Source organism: Phalaenopsis equestris, unplaced genomic scaffold (genome assembly GCF_001263595.1).
Source record: "Phalaenopsis equestris unplaced genomic scaffold, ASM126359v1 Scaffold000237, whole genome shotgun sequence".
Lineage (NCBI taxonomy): Eukaryota > Viridiplantae > Streptophyta > Magnoliopsida > Asparagales > Orchidaceae > Phalaenopsis > Phalaenopsis equestris.
The window spans coordinates 677162-697210 of NW_018164679.1; the positions used below are offsets into that span (position 1 = coordinate 677162).

Genomic DNA, 20049 nt, shown 5'->3' on the forward strand with positions numbered 1-20049 from the left:
GTGATCAACCTATGCTAAAATAGGCCTAATGAAATATTGATCTTTATTTAAAAATTTTAATTTTATATGTCTCATTATAGTTAAAACTTGAAAGATAAATTCATCAATTATTTTCTTGAAAGAATTAATTTGAAAGTTTATTTGATAGGAAATTATCCCACTTATTTTCATAAATTGTCCTTTGAAACACTTTAGAAAAAAAAAATTTGAAAAAAAGTTGAATTGTTCTAATTCTATCATTTGAACCTAACAAGTTTTATCTCACATCTTTGATCATTCATTGTTTTTATAAGCTAGTTTTGTCACACAAATTCTTTCTCTTCTCATATGTAGCCCGAACACTTTGTACTAGAATGAGATGTTTCATGCCTTATAACATATTGACAGACAAAAACAAATGTACGTAAAATATAATGTAGACAAAAAAAGTGTAAGGAAATGCTAGAGCTAAATCCTAATTGTTTCGACTATGAAAACTTGTCAGTTAATTGCGAAATTAGTCAATTATATGATTCTACTCATAAAAGCAAGCAAGCAAATCTTAAATGCTCGTTATATTGCAACTTCTGCAAATCATTTTTGAATATTGTTGAAATTTTGCACGAGCCATGTCTAAATCATGTTTAGACTTTGCTCGGGTCATACTCAAGCCTGAGCCATGACAGACTTGCAATTTCTAACTTGGCTTATTAAAGCTTATAAATTTTGAATTATTCTTCCTTGGCTGTTAAGGGCTCGAAGCTTATACATGTAGAGATCTCCTTGTTTAATAGCACGGTTATTTTCTTGAATTGTGGTTGTCTCTTCGACTTTTTTTTTACTCGTTGATTTGTTCAGAAAGCTCTTGATTTAAATCATTTAGCACATTAAGTCAAACTAGAAATTCAATAGTTTTTATCATCATGCTAACAAAGTGGTAGCTCTCTTACTGCAATCATTCTTATAGCATTGATGCGTGCTTGTAAATCTGCGGTGGTATGGTAACAAATTATAGTTTTAGCTTTGTACAAGAATTCAACACGCATAGATAAAATAAGAGAAGTAAGCAAGAGGAGACACCTTGAATTTTTATATAGAAAGCCCCCTTGAGAAAAAGAGCTACCATGCCCCTGGAAGTCGAGCCCAACATGCAAGACTCGGCGGGAAGATACGGTACTCCTGAAAGTCAAGCCCAGAAGGCAATACTCGATCATAAGCTACCATGCCCCTATAAGTCGAGCCCAATAGGAAAGACTCAATGGGAAGTTACGATACTCCTGAAAGTCAAGCCCAAGTGGTAAGATTCGATGAGAAGCTGTCATGCCCCTAGAAGTCGAGCCCACGAGACAACATTTGATACTTCAGACCTTTGCTTCATTCCACAAACTCGCCCTGCGGGCTCGTCAAATGGTATTGGTGTGACAACCTTGGGTATCCATACCTTCTTCTTTGACGATGATATCTTAAGACGAAGTTTCTCGACAGAGGTATCGTTATGTCGAAGAAAGGCATGCTCCATGCGGTGCAGACCAAGTACTTCATCGAGTGACTTCTTCCCCTTATCTTTCTTCGGAACATATTCATGAACAAGAACAGGTAGTATTCTTGGACCCAGATGTCACTTGATCAGTTGATGTCCTACATGGCCTGGAGCAATAGCAGCGGTATCTGAAACGGTGCTTACTCAGCTTCTCAGGCGGAATCTAATAGGAATACAAGCTGGCGGAACCTCAACTGATCTTTGGGGCTGACAGGCAGCTCTGACATCTTTCACAATCTCTTTCTTCATCCAAGGCTATATTGCGCATCCTACCAGCTTGAGTAACTCAGTGACTGAACACCCTTCCTTAGCAGTCAATCTTTCAAATAATGTACGAAGTATGGTGATAGGAGTGTGCTTCTCCCTTCCCTCACCATGACCATGGGGTAATGACAGAGCAGCAGTAATCCTATGAATTCTCTCATATCTGATGGTATCCATCAATGGATGAATCCTACTCCCTCGAAGGAGAGGAGAGGTCTCAGGCAATCCAAGTTCCTCTTGGTGAGGAATCTCATCAACGGGTGTTATTTCTGTAACTTGGGCCTTAAAAAGTCCTTTGAATCCATCAGCTACAGTTGTTTTTTTGTGGTCTGGTTAATGGTACAGTCTTCAAATTGGAACCAATCTCAAATATTGACAACGGGGTAGTAAATCCGTCAATCGGATCTTCTATACTCATAACTTCCTTTTCCTTTCCCTTGACAGACGGTACGGCGGGCACGGTAATAGTGAATCCAGCGGCAGTTAGTGTAACTACTCTCAAGCGAACGAGCACAAGAATGCAGACTTAAAAGATGTCAGGAGGACGGTGACCTTCGCCTTCTTGCAAGAAGGGAAATCTTGGAGGCAGTTCAAGTTGAACTCAACAGATGGTTCTTGTACTTCTGGGGAGGCAACCTTCATGATGAAAAATGGGGCTTTTCCGAGGATAACCTCAAGTTTATTATATCCGACACCAAACTTGATCGTGGGGGCGATGTTGCGGGCATTGCAGTTGGTTGGCAAATTGCAGGAGATGGTGAGAGTTGGGAACACCATCGTAGCAGCCTCAAAGAAAAAGTTCTGAGGGTTAGTATCGGCCATCACTTTGTAATTTCACTGCGAACACTAAAAATTGACAAAGGTCATTCTATGAACTGGGTACGTCCTTTCTTATTTTAATTTTTAAATTTATTGTTTATTTATGATTATAGCATTAAATAGTTTCAATTAAAAAATTAAACGAGGGCAAAGAGACGTAACAAATTGGCTTGATTTGTAGAATAGTAAACCAAACCCGAAAGATACGCAGAAATGGCGAAGTTTAAGACCCAGTAAAGAACCAACTTCATAATGCACATCGCCCTGGCGGAACTAGTCCACCAACACACCTATTGGGGGTCCGACCCCACACAAAAAGGTAAATTCCTAAAGGGCTCTTGAACCTCTCTGTTTAAAGATGGTTATATAGACGGTCCTGGAATCCAGAAGAGTTGACTGTACTTGCCCAAGAAAGAAATAATCAAAACATGTCAACGGAAGGAGGGTAATATGGTTCATGAGGGACATGAACACATTACCGATATATGAAAACAAAATTTTCTGATCATAATGGAGAGTAGAGTTATTCCCCAGCGAAGTCACAAGAAAATTGTTGGTTGCCAAATTAGAAATTGTCGGTCTCCGAAATGGATATCTTGACGCCCGATTTTAAAAGATGTTTGATTTTTAATATATATATATATATATATAATTTAGAAAATTAATATTTTAGTTTTTGAAAATACAATACCGAACTAATCTCATATCTGCAATTGTTTAAATGAACGGGCACAACACCGCAAGCAATATATCTGCCTCAAAGGATAGATAGACTACTTGTTGGTGGTGCTCAATTCTTTAGACTAAAGAATTTATGACATCTGTTTTAGCCTGAAAAAAATCATTTTTATTTTGACCGACAAATTCCTCTACCTAAAATGGAAGATTAGGTAAGGTTTATATTACCCGGGTTCTTAAAGCTCCATATAGAGTCAACCCCTTATAGTTAATTACATCTTAAATGATCGAGGTCACTTAAGAAATATCTCAATTTAGATTAGAAAATATTGTCTCCAAGAATTCCAAAGGATAGGACTTTTCAAAGATCGGACCAATAAGTGTCAAATGGGAGAGGCTCAAATTTGGAACATTATTATGAAATCCAAAGGAAGGAAACTAGGGGGTCTCATAGATCTTGAGGAGAACCTCAATGACTTCCAAAGTTGTCACATTTTTTGCTTCAGTTTCAAAAAGAAAATTATTGAGTATTTCATCATGTTAATTTAGTTAGTTAGGGCTTACATTTGCATGACACAATCATACAAATAGCCTGAAAGATAGGAGGGTTTATGTCGTAAAGAATAATAATCTCAAAATTCTAAAACTAGATAGGGCTTAGATTGCACGACATGATCATGCAAAAACCTAAAGATGAGTTGAGGAATTACGTCGCACTAGACGGACAACCTCGAAGTCCTATGACTTGTTTTATTCTAAGGGAATTTGTTGTTGTAGATTCACTTGTTGTTGTAGAAGGCTGCTCACAGAGTTAGCTCCAAGCTCCTCAGCGAAGTAGTAGTCCTAAAGTCTAAAGGTTCAAAGGTTTAAATGACAAATTCAGTTCAACCATTATTGAGAGGGGGGGTTAAAGTTGATTAGGGCGACATCGGTTAGGATCCCACGGTTCCCTCGTTCTGGTATCATTATTTTTTTTTTTGAATTTACTTAGCTTAAACGAGTTGTTAAACCCATTTAAATAGGGGAGATCTCGTTAGCAACCGTTGGTTACCTCATTCGAGGGACTCCCGTAAATTCAAAAAAAATTATGGTTATCTTTGGAAGGGTTTAATTTTATTTTGAAAATTTTTTATTAATTTTGAAAAAAAGAGTTGATTGGTTTTGAAAAAGTTACTTTTGTGTTTTTGATGTCTCATGGAGATTTGTTTCAAGTTTTGCAGAGCAAAGTAAACAGGTAAAGCAAGAAAGTGTTGTAAAGAAAACAAAATTTGCATTACCAAATGTAAATGCGTGTCTGTCATCTTCTCGCACTCCTGCTCCTGCTGAAAGATTAGCTTTTGCAGCATATATATGATTTTGCAGGACTAAGAAAAAAAGAAGATCAGTTGAAGGTGTAGTTACCAAACCCCAAGTCAGGACTTGATGAGTCCCTAAATGTTTTAATGAATGATTTTCTTGAGCAAAGAATAATAAGTTCAATTGTCCTTCAAAAATATTCAAAAAGTCATAAAAGTGTTATGGGGAGAAATCCCTAACAACCTTTAAATCCTTTTGAAATGTGTTGAGTTCATTTGAACCTATTATGTTGTTCAATCAATCATCACAAATTTTAAATTTAGTTTCAAATGAATTAAATGAATTAATGCACTTTATACTTAGTGAGCCTGATATTTTAATTATTTCATGAGAAGGGTACTCAATTAATTAATTGATGTTTCATTTAAGAGTTATATAAATGGGTGCCCTTAAGGGCAAGATTAGGTTATTAAGAATTTCATACTCACAGGTAAAGTTGGGCCCGTAGTGTTTTCAAAATGTTAATTATATTTTCTTTCCTAATCCTCATTAAGCAAATTCAAGTTGAACCTAGTGCACTACTAAGCCCTTAGGGTCCAACATTTAAAAAGAACTTACAGTGATTAAATATTAAATTAGGTGAAATTCAATTCTTTATCAAAATCATATCTTATCATCAAATCACCAATAAGGGCTTTAGATTAGTGAATTATCATCTTCTTAACACGAGCACACCACCTTAGAAACACTTAATTTAACTGACGTCCAAATTAAAACAATTAAGGAAAATTATAATTATAATTTTATTGCAAAAGAGTGAGAAATTGGTTTCTACTATTTTAGTCCCTTATATTTCAATCATCCAAAAGAATTTGATATAATCAAAATTATCCTTTTACCCTTTTTAATCAATCCTAAAATTTAATTAAGGCATTGAGAATTCAAAATTACTATTTTGTCCCTAGAGCTCCTCACTTCATAACTCATCAAATATAACTCAAATGACTTTAAAATTTATATGGTACCCCACTCATGGGTCAATTAAAATATCAAAGGAGAAAATGTGATTTTTGCAATTTTTATTTAATTTATATAATTATTTTAACTCAAAAATAATATTTTTAATATTAATTTATTTAACTAATTATAATAAAATCTTTGTTCATGGAAAAATTATTGGAGGTTCGCCTAGGTCAAAGGACCACTTGAAAAAAATGTCATAATTTTTGAAATTATATTTTAATTATTATAATTATTTATTGATTTTTGTGATTAATTAAAATATAAAATATGTTTTAATTTTAAAAATCACTTTTTTTATATTAAATCACCTTGAGTCCATAAAACTCAAAAAATTTTTTTTTTTTTTTTTTGGTTTATTTATTATAATTATTTTAATAGAAAATTAGAGAAATTACATATTTAGCCTTTATAAAGTTTTAATTAACTTATAAAAATTAGGAAAAATATTTTAACGAGTCTCAAGTGATCAAGAAGCAATTAGGAATATTTTAGACTATTTTTGTATTTTTGAGATTTTTAATTATTTTTAATTCAAAAATAAGCTCAAAAATAAAGTATTTACTTTAATATAAATTTTATTATTCCTAAATGTTCCTCATCACAAGGAACTCAAAAAACTATTTTTCATAATCTTCCTAATTATATTTAATTTAATATAATTATTTTAATACAAAAATATCATTTTACTTAGAAAATCAACTTTAGTGATAAATATACTTCAATTTTTTACAATGAGTTAATGTAATTATTCTTTACAATGTGAAATTAATTTTGTTAAATTTTGAATAAAAAATTATTTAATTAATTTATTATAAATTTTATACATTTAATTAACTATAAAAATGCACAAAATTACTTAAATCTGTTTTATATTTTTCGTATGATTCTATAACTAGGGAAACCTACCAAAATTAATCCCATAATTTTTTTATTTATATTTTTGTTAATAAAATTATTTCAAGCAAAAATAACCATTCAAATATAGAGATGTTCTCTGACCTTGGAAAAATCAGAGAATATCCCTATTAACATGAGGAATCAACCCCTAAAACTTCAAGTCATGGTGATTATTATTTAGCTAATTAAAAGGAAAACATTACAAAGAGTATTTAATTAATTAAAAATTAGAGACACATTAAAAAATTTTATTTTTATTCCACATTATTTTCTTCTATTCACTGAGCAAGAGGATATTTTTATTTTATTTTTATAATTTTTGTACACCGAGTTATGCATTTTCTAAGTTCTAGAATTAAAATAAATAAAAAATCCCTTAATTTTCTACTTAACACAGTCACCGCCAACTCATCCTACGGTGGCTCCGAAAGACCACGCAGAGTCATTTGATTTGTCGCTGCCATCCGAGTCAGCTGCCACGCGGCCCGCGGTTCATGTTTCATCCTTCCGTCCATCGCGATCTCAGCCGTCCAAACGATACAAGCGTGATCCAATGACTCTCTGTCATCGTCCCCAATCGTCCTAACCCTAGAACCGTCCATCTTAAAACCTTAGGATCTCTACCTAGATTCAACCAACTCACTTCAAATTTGTTCCTACACCTTTATCTAGTCTAGACAAACATATCCATACGATTTATCAACTATGAAATTAAAATTTTCTTCATAAAATACCAAATCAAGCTCAATTTGAGGAGAAGAATTCAATACCTTTCCCTGAGAGGCGTTGCCTCAATCAGGTGCTTGCAAAAGCTTCATTGGGATCTGACAAAGCTCCTGGAAGTGTTGTTGGGCTCTGGTGAATTTTTTGTGCAAGAGTTCTTCCTACAGGAGGGAAGGCTGAGGAGAAAGTCTGGTGTAGAGGTGCAAGGAGATGGGGCTTTCAGTGGAAAACTTCCTCTCTAGCTCTAGTGAAGCTCATGAATGGTTAATTTGAGGTTTGGTGGAGTGTGGTGAGATGTCATGTTTTTGGCCTGATTTTGAGCTCTAAAATTGAGCTCAGACAGTGATGGAGGTGGCTGGAAAATGGCTTGGTTAAGCTTAGGAAGGCTGGGAGAGTCTCTGGAAGAAATTTAATAAAGTTTCCCCTAGGTTTTGTGTCTTATCCTTAGTTGGTCGTGGAGGGGTGATGCTTAAATAGAGGGGCTTAAGGTGGCTGGTTGGGCTTCAATTCAGGTGCAATCAACTGCTTGTGTGGAGGGCTGAGCAGCGCCAATGACCAATTGAAGCTGGACAAATTGGATGGGTTTAATGGGTTTGGTTTAAGATGGGGTGGCTCTCGATTTTGGGGTTCTCCAGCTACTAGGCCGGCCGGTCAGGCCTGAGTTGGTAGCTAGGGGGACCAGGTGAGCCAGAGGAAGATTAATGGTGAATAAGATGGCTTGGGGATGGCTGGTGGCAAAGATATCTATGGTTTAGCCCAAAACGGGATGAAATCCCCTATTTTATGGGACCCTTGGTCCATGGATCAACTAGGTTGGGCTAGGTAGATCTAAGTTGGTTTCTAAGGTCAAAATGTTGGTTGTGGTGGGCTTGGGTTGGTCAATTTGGGTTGATTTGGTCAAATTTGGTGTTTGGGTCTAAAGTTTGGGTTTTGTTTCAACTTGTGTCTAGTTTGGGTTTGGGCTAGGATTTGTGTCAAGTGATCGATCAAATTGTCTTGGATAATTGTCATAAGAAGTTTTGGATACCAATAGGGGGATTTTGAATTGATTTGGGGGTTCAATTTAGTGGAATTCAGTTCATGGTCAATTTTGGGACATTTGGACTAGACTTGGGTTTGGATTGGGCTAGGGTCTAAGTTAGGCTAAATTTATGGTTCAAATTGGTCCAAGGGTTTTTAATGAAGACTTTTCGATATCAATTCGGTAAAAAAATTGGAGTTATGAGGTTCAATTTGGGAGATTTGGACTTAAGTGCAAATTTGGGATTTTAGGATTTGGGATTGAAATTGGGCTTTAGATGGGTTCAGTTGGACTTAGTTTTGGTTTCAAATGGGATTGAATATGATGAATTTGAGTTTAGAATTGAAATTGGGTGAGATTGAAGTCAATTTGGTGGAAATTGGGGGTGAATTGGGGAATTTAGACATTTAAGGATAATTTGAGGATTTCGGTCAAAATGGTCAATTTGGTCAAATTGGGCTCAATGAAGTGGTTCAAATTGATTTTGGGGACATTTGGAGTGATTTTGGAGATTTTGGGAATTTTTGGAATTTTTGGAGTATAAAGGGTAATTTGGTAATTTTGGGGATTTTGGAAATTTTGGAAAATTTGAGGTATTTTGGTCAATTTAAGTGATTTGGAATGGCTTGAAATGTTTTTTTAAGAGATTTTGAGAATTTGGGTAATTTTGGGAACTTTTGGAAAATCTAAGATTTAAGGGCAATTTGGTAATTTGGTGAAGTTTAGGGCCAAGAAGGGTCAAAATTGGGAATTTGGAAAAATTGGGATTGATCGAGGATGTTAATCATGAGGTCACTCTATTGAGCCATAAGACCAAGGAAAATCCCATTTTGGATCCTCCATGTGCTGTTCTTAGCCAAACCTTAGCCTAGGGCTAAGGGTTTGAGGAACCATCCACATGAGTTTCCAATATAGTAATAGTAAGGGATCAAGCTAAGCATATTTGGGTTAGGTTTTAGGTTGTGAGTGCAGGTGCAAGTGTGTGTGTGCAAGACTGACCAAGACCACACTACCCAGAGCTAACCTTAAGGTCAAACAGTCTTATGAGGACTCCTCTTGAGCTCCCCCATATTGGTCCCACCTACTAAGTGCTAGAGGATAGAACCAACATGAAGAACTTCAAGATGAGTAAAAAATAGTTTTAGAATTTCTATTGGTGAGAGTTCCATCACTAGTCCTCTAGGAATAGTCAACAGGAAAGTCCTATGGCTATATCATAGGCTTCTAAGGAAAAAACTAGACCTCCACCAAAAGTGAGGTCAACAATTATTAGTATAAAAAATAACATGAAATTATAGTTATAATTTCAAATAATCTATTTTAACCTTAACTCCTTAAACCACATGTCTTAAGTTGCGATCAGGACCTTCTTCTAGAATATATATGGAGAACCCTATCTATTCATGATGATCTCAGTGATATGCATGACGAGCTGCCAAGAATGGTAGGGTCGGAAATAGAAATATAAGTTACAAAAAATATCATTGAACGTTCTATAATATAAAAGTTAACTTATGAGTCTTCCTTGGGCTCAATATACCCGTCAATTTGAAAACCAGGCATTTCTTGCTATTTATGGATGGGTTCAATAATATTGTATCTCAATAGTTCATCTTTGTTTATTTTTTATAACAACGACCCAAACAATTATATCTTTTGCACTACCATGGTATAGAAGGAAATCAACTTGGCTAGCTTGATCGCTAGAATAGATTTATCAAATTTTGCATATCTTATGTTCATTTTACTTTGATAATATCAAATAGATTTTGTGTTCTTGATCATTGATTAGGAACAAGACCAAACCACTCATACTTAAACAGATGTACATTATGCAAAACATAAACCATGTATTACAACTACACTACTTCAAGTATGTCATAATAATTGATATCACTATCTGGGTGTGCGTTTCTTCTGACAGAAATACAATAATTATGTATCTTCTTCCCCTTACACCAGAAACTCATGTGAAATTTATGACTACCCACATCAAATATTTATCATGTGGTGACATTGTGATTAAACTCTCAAGAAAGATCTAATAATCTCTTATCTGTAACTTAGTTTCCTTAATTATGAAATGAGAAGAAGTGTCAAAATATAATTAGTTTTACTTTGAGCATAAAAATTACATTATGTATTGATGAATTGAAGAGTTACTTCAACATATTTATAATTTGAACTATGTAAAAAAAAATTACTTCAATCTTTTGGCTTATGCATAGTCATCCTCTATGTCTGAACTAACAGTTAACAACATACTCATATCACTTTTAACTCAATAAAAAAAATTTGATTAGTAGAAATCTTGGTGTATAAATGGTTGGACATCATAACGATTTAGTAAGACGTATAATGTCGTTGCTTGATACTCTTTATCATTGAGATAACATGTATCATGCCTATTTGATGGTTCCTTTGATATCTGAAATACATATAATTTAAACTGTGAAGACATCTCATCAATAGCTTGATGCATTTATTGTCCTTTCTCAAAATAATATCTCATCAATATCTGACCTTGCCTATGTTGCACACCCTTGAAAAGATCCATATCAAAGACATACTTTTATTATTCCACTTGTTGCAACAATCATAACAACCATTATTTGTTTTTTTGTAATTCCTTAAATTTAATATATTTTTGCAGATAAAATAATTTTTAATGAAATAGTATCATTATAAGAGTATATAATTGTGATTGGATGACTCATTTTCGTTCCTTTCTTAGACACTGGCTCTCAAAATCTATTTAAAGGTCATGATAGATATTCCACTTTTTCCAGACGATTGACTTTTGTTTCATGTTTAGTATTTCTGAATGTTAAATGCAAGACCTTTCTTACATAGAGTAATACCATGGTTGGTCATTATATTTTAGTTTGCTCTCATTTTTTTTATCTGTCTTAGTTTGATCTAAGTTTGAATCTGTATTTTTGTCTAATGTATTGAACAAATAGAGGTCCTTGGGATAATTTTGAAACCAGCACAACATTTATTACAAGGCAAATTATATCTTCTTTTATAATGGTATGGCTATATAGCTACTTCTGTTAATTTTAAAGATTTTCAAAAAGGTTCATCATATCCATTAATTTTTCCAATATAAGTATTAATTGAGGAAAATATACTTGCATGGCTTAGAAATTTGTGTTATATCTTTTGCATATTTTCCTATTTTATGGTTTAGCACTTTCTCATCTATTCTTTTACCACATAAATTGTCATTGAAAGTCAAAATTTATCTTACAGATATTTTGGTTAGGACACCTTAGTCCAATCAGCCTCATTCTAGGTTGATTTGGCTGCAAAAAGAGATAAACATAATTACTTTTTCTAAAAGTAGTAATTTAGTTTTTTTTTTTTTTGGTTTTGATAGCATTTCTCTGCATTATGATGATAAGATGGCGATCCAAATGCTCAAATTTTTTATTGATTATGATCTCAGAAGCTGTTTTCAACTTCCAATTGTAAGTGGTATCATAGTGTAGCTTCAAATGACCAAATATGGATGATTTGAACTTTCCTGTGAATTTTCATATATATGCATAGATTGAAGTAACATTTTTTCCTTAAAGATTTAAGTAGACTTTATTATTATTATTTTTTTTGGAATTTCCCTGATTAGATATTTCAAGCTTAAATAAGAAAAGTTATGGCTTGATAACAAGACATATAATTAGTTTTAAAAATTAACTTCTCATTTCATAAACATAAGTTTTGTTCATAGTAAGAAACTCCATATATACAACATCCTACAATCTAACCCGAATGTGTTGAAAATATTTGATAAGTGTTGGATGAGACGTTACAATGATTTTATATTTTATCTTAGAATGGAATATTTTAGTATATAAACTAATTTGATCATGTATTTGCATGTATTATAGAAATGGATGAACGAGTAGAATACAATGAAGAAGAGTTATCCAATTTTGATAACTTGTCGGACTATTAAAAAAATATATCATTCAAATATTTTTACAGTTGTCACTACCCCAGTGAGTAACATATACTTGATATTAGATGAGACAAGAAGTCAAATAACAAATTATAATCCTGAATTAAATATCCAACATCAAATATATATCTCAAGATTATATCTTAATTCTGGTTCTAATTGTGTAAACATGGTATGAATAAGAAATTTTTTTTTTTCAAGTTGTGGAACTTACTGCGAATAAGATGACTGTTTGTTGATAAAAGCTATATGCGCATTGAAGAATAAATTGCTATGTTTCAACATATAGTTGGTCATAGTATTTGTAATCGAGTCATACAGTTCAAATTTCAAAGATCAGGAGAACCTATTTGTAGGCACTTCAATAATGTATTATATGCAATTGAAGAGATGCAACATAAAATGATTAAGCCTCCGACACTCCAAACTTCATATAAAATACAAGCAAATTCTAGGTTTATGCTCTTTTGCAAGGTACATTCACAAATAGCTTTTCATGTTACATTCTTGTAGCTTTTTTTCATAAAATATTTACTTGAATAGGATTGTGTTTGGGCCATAGATGGTACAAACATTAAGGCAGAAGTACCAAAGAATTATAATTCCACTTTTGGAGGAAGAAAACCATATTCAAGTCAAAATGTGTTAGTGGTAATGAACTTCAACTTAAGATTTACCTATGTTTTAGCAGGGTGGGAAGGTTCGAACCATGATGCTACCATCATTAGAAATGCATTAGAACAACCTGATGGTTTACGTGTTCCAGAAGGTATATAAATTAGGTTCATATCATTCAAATCGGATATCATAAATAGTCAAATTTTTTAACTGATATAAATTATTAATTATTGCAGGCAAATATTACTTAGCTAATGATAGTTACTCAACCAAAAAAGATTTTATCTCTTCATATCGTGCAACAAGATATCACTTAAAAGTGTTTAGTGGAATTATACCAGCAAAGTTATAAGGAGTTATTCAATCTTCAACACTTATCTCTACGCACAACTGTGGATCGTGCTTTCGGTTCAATGAAGTGCCAAATTGCAATTTTAAAGAGCAAGATGTATTTTCCATTATAAAACCAAGTTGGTATTGTAGTTGTCTGTTGCATATTGCATAACTGGATTCCCACTGAAAGCTGAGAAAATTTTATTATCTCATAAGGTGAATGGGTTAGACGAGGCCGTGCTAGAAGAATATATGAACACATTTTAGATGAATTTCAAGTGTGGCTAGAAAAAAAGAGATCAAATATCTGTTTCCATCTGGAATCACATAAATACTATTGCCAATTAGTTGAAATATTTTTAACTTTTATTTTTTGAATTAGAAAAGTCTCACTTTTGGATTTTGATAGTTTTAAATTTTAAAAAATATTTTATTTTTTATGAAGAAATTTGTTCTTTTATGTTCTTTATATGTTTTCTTTGCAAGTAACTTTTTTTATTTTATATTTTTTCACTAAAGAGTATATCCTGAATTTATTGCGGCGTTGTAAATATTCTTAGCATATTTTTAGTTATGTATTTGTAGCATGTTGTTTATTATTGACAGAAATCATGAATACACAACAATCAACCACTCCAGCTACTTCAAAGAACAAGTAAAGAAAAAATTTTATGTGGAACTTAAAGCCTGAGTGGGTCATTAGTTTGTTACAAATCATGGTTGAATATGTTGATTTGAATATGCAAATTGCCCAAAGATTTAAGAAGTCTGTTTACCAAAGAGTTGCTCAAAAGCTGAAAGAGAAATTTAGAATTGAAGTTAGAGGGGATGAATTGTAAGAACCAAATTTGATACCAAAGAACTTTATCGATTCATATTCAAGAAAAAAAGGAAAAAAAAATCTGGCAAGTTTTGGGTTAATATTAATGAGTCGCGAGGAATACATATCTCATATTCAAGTATTATTTTTAATAAAATATTTTTTTTAACAAATAAGAAAATGAAATAAATTTCCTAATTTATGTTTATTGTCATATGCTTTTTATAGAGATACAACCCTCCTAAATATTTCCATTGCAAATTATGTAGAGTTGGAGAAGGTATGTTGTGAAGGTCATGCTACTGAAGATTGGGCTAAGTCTGGAAAGTGAAACTCCTCTTGACACCCAACAAATAAATTTGGATTATGGTTGGATTGAAGCTTTTGGAGAGAATGGAGGAGATGCATCAATTCCTATGCAGTTGCCTGAAGTGAAAGTAGAAGAAGGTAGCAAGAAAATGATGAAGCGAGATATATTATCTCCCTGAAGGGGTGCGGCTCAAAAAAAAACAAAAAACAAAGAAGTTATACTAATGATCACAACATTCATGACTACATTGCTATGATGCTCAATAGTGTTAGTGGAGTTGCTAGTGTTATAAAAAGTACAACAATAGCCTCAGTAGATAGAAAAATGTTTATCGAGTTAACAACAGAGTTGCCTAATATTTCAGGATTCTTAGAGGAAGAAACTGACATTCTTTTTGATAAATTATCGAAGAACACAACAATGATTCATGCATTTCTCTCGAAGTCTATGGAGTCGAAGTCTAGGTGGATGCGGAGTAAGCTAAAATAGTGACTTAGTTCTTTGGGGATGAATGAGGGCTTAACTTTGTTCGATTGATACTTCTTAGAATTTTATCTTGAACGTTTGAATATGTAGTGATTTCAAATTTATATTTTGGTGTATTTTTAGAATTTTTAGCGGTCCACATACTTTATTAATTTATAGATTTTTTTTCAGCTTTTTTCAGCATTTTGGGTTTATCTCAATTTGGACGTTTTATTAATTTTTGGGTATTATTGCTTCACATGCTAATTGAATCAAATCTCCACTAACCTTGAAGTTTCCTCTGGTTTTCTTTCTATCTCTGAAGGGCGATGAAGATGAATTACATTTCATAATCCGATCTTTCCCTGTTTTCAAAATGCTTAAGATGGTGCTTCTTTGCTCATAATGTTGCAAAGCTCTTTTCTTTTTTTGCATTGGTGCTAGAGCAGATTGGATGGCATGTGGATATGCAAGAAACCACTGTTTTTTTCTGAAATGATATTCTCTGCATGATTTAACATTGGTTTTTAAAATTCAAAGTCTGGTAAGCCATCAGACAAAACATTTAGCGACAATCCGAGGAGAAGATTTCTTTTTTTTTTTTTTTTTCATTTTTTTGTTTGGCTTACAAACGCTTTAATTTTATTCTCAGATGCTTGACCGACTTTACAAGAAAGTGATTTAATGTGTTAAAATTGCAGCGACTATCCTAGTTAGGTGTTCTTAGATTTTTGCTTTTCTATCGGATCTGTATATGGATATGCTTATGGATAGATGATGCTAAAGTTGTGGGGCAAATCGGCAAAAAAATTTTAGCAGCTAAAGTCTTATAATGCTTTAAATTGCTCCTTTTTTTTATTCATCCACCTGTATGAGGCCCTTCTTCATTTTTCGCAATTGCAGTGGTATCCTTGATTGCTGCGCTTGGTTTCTTGGTTATGGAGGATGGTAAGAATTTTCTCTACTTTCTGGTACATCCTAATTTCGTTACAGTTATGCTTCAAATGATTATGTTGTTAGCCTCTTTCTCATGCTAAGGCAATTCCCATTCGAATCAAAAGGTCGAAGGAAGAAACTATATAAGGCTTTGTTTATCTCCATGATTCTCCATGATTATTTGATTATTTAATAGGGACTCAAGGATTCATTTATGGAAGATTTGCTTACATGTGATTTCCAGGGTTGGTTTCATGATTTCAGCATTGCTCTTGTGCATGATTGTATGTTCTTTGTGCTTTGAAATTAGATAGTATTGTTTTTTATTCATCCTTTTTTGTTCTCACACATAATCTTCCATAGGTTGTTTATTTGAAGTAGGTGTTCCAACTATTTCATGACATTTACAACTGAATATTAGATTTGCACCATTGAAAGAAATTAGAGGCTATAAAATTTTCTCTTCTAATTCATTTAAATTGTCAACTTTGGAGAGTAACTCAGATGTTAGACATTTTAGTTTACCAAAATGAGGTTCCTACTTGAAAGTGGAAGCAATCTTTCATGAAGCAGCAACTCATATATTATCAGTGAACCATAGAGGTTACATAAATTGTACATATCATAAAAGCACACTTGCCCTTAAAATGTAGAAAATGTATAAAGGCTACAAACTAAAAAAAGAAAAAATTAAGCTCTTAGTTCATGCACCGTATTTAATGATATTGAAAATTTCCTTTTTAAGAAAGATTGATAACTAATATCAAAGTACAATGGATTGAGTCTGGCTATAGAAGTTTTCAAGCTGATAAGGGACTGTCAATCCCAACGAATGGCTACGTTTATTCAGACCCCCTAACCAAAAGCAATTTATACAATCCCCAAGAGTCCCTTTGAGATGAATAGAGGAGATGAAGAGAGAAAGAGTTTCAGGTACTTTTCTCTACATTTTCCTTTGCCTCAATTGTACCTCTCATAAGGTGTTCTTGCCCCATAATGCTACAGAGACAAACTTAACAAAAAAAAATTACATTATTGGTCGTGCAGCCTATTGAGATCGTTGCTGAAAAGATGCTCAGATGGCATAAATATTTAAATCTTAATTGAATTGGATGTTTACAGCATGACATTTTCAAATCAATCTTAAATTAATTTTGTGCTGGAGAAGATTTAAGGTCTGTTTGGGACAGCTTATAAGTGTGGACTGCGTTTTCATAACGCCGCCGTATCGTTTGGTTCGCGTGTTTTGTCAGCTTTTCCGAAACTGCGTTTGATTTTTATACTAAACGCAGACCGCGGATAGACCCCTGCGGCCGGCCCGCGGGCTGCGTTTTAGGATAAATAGCTTATCCTAAAACGCACAAGTTGCCCCAAACGGACCCTTAGACAGTAATATCTTCAATGTTCTATGGAAGATTTGGGTGGTGTAAATGTAAAAAGAAATATGTAAAATCACTAATCAAATTTAGGTATCACATAATTTATCTAAAAATTTCAATTTTGTAGTGCTTTTATTATTATTATTATTATTATTATTATTTGGACTTTTAGTTTTCATAAGAGTTGTGTGGTATGTATTGAAATGTTCCTTTTCTGTTTCTATAAGCATTAATTCATACGAAATATTGCTTCCTAGAATGCCCTCCTGTTTCCTATGAATTAATGCCCTTTGTTTCATCAAATGATTGTGTAGAATGCCATGTTAATTTAGCCACCAATAAAAATCTAGCAGCAGTTAAAAAACCACTACAAAACCGCTGCCGATACCTAGTGCCGCAAAATCCTACGACAACGATTTTTAAACCGCTGCCGCAGCTGCATGATACGACGTTGGTTTTAGCCACCACATTATCCACAATATTGTATTGATTGTGGTAGAAGAAAAATTATTTTAGTGATCAATTATTGCTCATCAAAAGATGATTCATTGCACTCATAAAAGAAGGCATCCACATGTTTAACCTGTGCTTAACTACTATTTCATTACAGTTGTGACTATTTTAAAAATAAAGGGACAAATAATTGTCAAGTGCTGCATTTAAGAGTGTTGAAAATGAAGATTTTGATAGTGTTTGAGAAATTAGGTGATTGCTTGTGAGCTCTTAACGCTGGTTCACAAGTTCCCTTCAGTCCTGTTCTGTTGGCTTTAGCCCTTTTGTGTCTGACCTCTTCTTCTCCCTTCTCCACATCCCCTTCTTTTTTTTTCTGACAAGCAATCACTTTTAAGATTTCTCTGCACTTTCTTTCTATCATTGTTTCAAATTACACAAAATTTGCAACTTCTTCTGCTAATAAAATTGACCAACCAGGAGAGCATCAAAATAGAATTATGTTAGCTTTCTAATGGTACCAATAGTATATAATTTGAATAACACATGAGTAACACATAATTTAGTGACGGGATCAAACCAACCTTAAAATTGACATTTCAATCAGTTTGACAATATGAATGATGATTCCTTTTTGTTAACAGAAATATCTATTTCAATTTTTTTTTTTTTTGAAATTCTTCTTTTGCACCATTTTATGTAAAAACTGCATGAGTCCTCGTCACATTTAGCTTCTTAAGTGACAATAACCAATCCTCCTCACAACCCTACATAATATGGAAACTGATAATCAGTGGCTGAGTTCAGAAAGGAACTTGGTGCATGCTCCTCCATCAATATGGTGAGCTCAGCATGAAACTCCGCCTCGAGTTCGACCTCTTCCAACTCTTCTTCTCATCATATGTTTTAATCAGCTTCTCCCTTCTACTCTCAAATGCTTCCACATCTTTTGCCTTGCTTTCTATAAACTTTTCACTCTTCTTGCTCAAGTTGCAATCTCTGCCATATCCAGAGTTTGAATCAGCAGATTTGCCCTTGGCACGCTCCTCTTGAAGCAACTTCTCATATTGCCTTTCCTTCTCCTCAGTGTGCTTGTGCATTTTATCTATTTGAGACTTTAAAAAATTGTTCTTGAAAATCCATCATTTCTTTGCTCTCTTCCTGTTGCATCTTAGTTCTAAGCCTTACAATCCTGTTATCTTCACTGGTTTCATGCAGCTCTGGGTCACATACACAACAGTATTTTTGCACTCCAGTACAGTGAGACAATGTGGAGTCATAGCAGTTACACAATTTCTAATCCCTGAGAACTGCTGCTTGAGAATCAGCAATATCAGCCTAACCAGTACAAGATTTCACATTTCCAGACTAAACCAATGTTTTAGGAACAGAACTTGAACTCCATTGCTTCCAAGCCACAGCCCCAACTTTATTCTTCTTTTTCCCAGCTACTTCCCATTCATCATTCTCTATAGGATCAGTGGTCAAATTTCCCATGTCACCATTAAATTGTTCAAGATTAGGATAACTGCTAACACAACGGGATGCTTGAAAGTAGTTTGCTTTCTTAAAATAAGTACCAGCAGCTGAAGGAGATCTGCCACCAACCTTCTTTGAATTCATTCTTTCACCGGAAAAGCAAATCGCCGTTCCCGACTGCCGCCATAAAGTTCCTAAGTCGATGACAATGGGGCCGGGGCTGCCACCGGAGGCTTACAGACAAAGCCTCCAATTATTGAACCTTTGCAATCAAAATGATGCTCACATACATTCAACATACCAATATATAATCTCCCACATGATTCCATCAAAATAATCACAAATATTGGATAGAATTATAATTAAATCTCTTTACAAAATTCATACTTTGAGAAAGAAAACAAAAAATAACGTGTAAACAATCAAATAATTTACTAACAAACTCATATCTCTAGACAACAACATTTACATACACACCACCTAATTCCTATATATTTACATATCTAACAACTAACTTTTATTTGTTACATTGATACCACCCAAAAGTTTCATATAAATTAAAAAATACCACAATTTTAACTTTTAACAAACAAAGTAAACCTTTCGTACCTAAGTGGTATGTAAGCAAGAATTAAAGTTTGGGCGTTAGATATGCAAATACATATGATTTGAGGGGTCTGTACGTAAATGCCGCTTTGATTAAAAAAAAACTCCAAGCATGATACTTGGAGAAATTATGCTATTCTATTTCACTGTACAATGACATAGCTTCATTCATGACTTCCACTTGAGAAAAAAATTGTTCCATTTTTGTTTTTGCTGGAAGGATGAGTGTAGATGTAATCCCTCAGAGCATAATTATCAATAACCTACAAATAGGCATGACCAGCAATATCACAACATATTTAGTACCAAGTTCTTCAAGGGTCTTACTGATAAGTTTCCTAAAACATGCACTTGTCAAGACACATTAGATGTACCAATAAATTAATCACACTTTAAGTGAATTAAAAGTAAAATTAATTCAATAAATCATCTCTCTATAATAGAAGCAT

At 33.4% G+C, this 20049-nt stretch overlaps 1 pseudogene; it reads right to left on the minus strand.

Annotated features, from left to right (window-relative positions):
- Positions 1-18883: 18883 nt before the first annotated feature.
- Positions 18884-20049, minus strand: part of LOC110023945 — an 8711-nt pseudogene continuing 7545 nt past the window's right edge.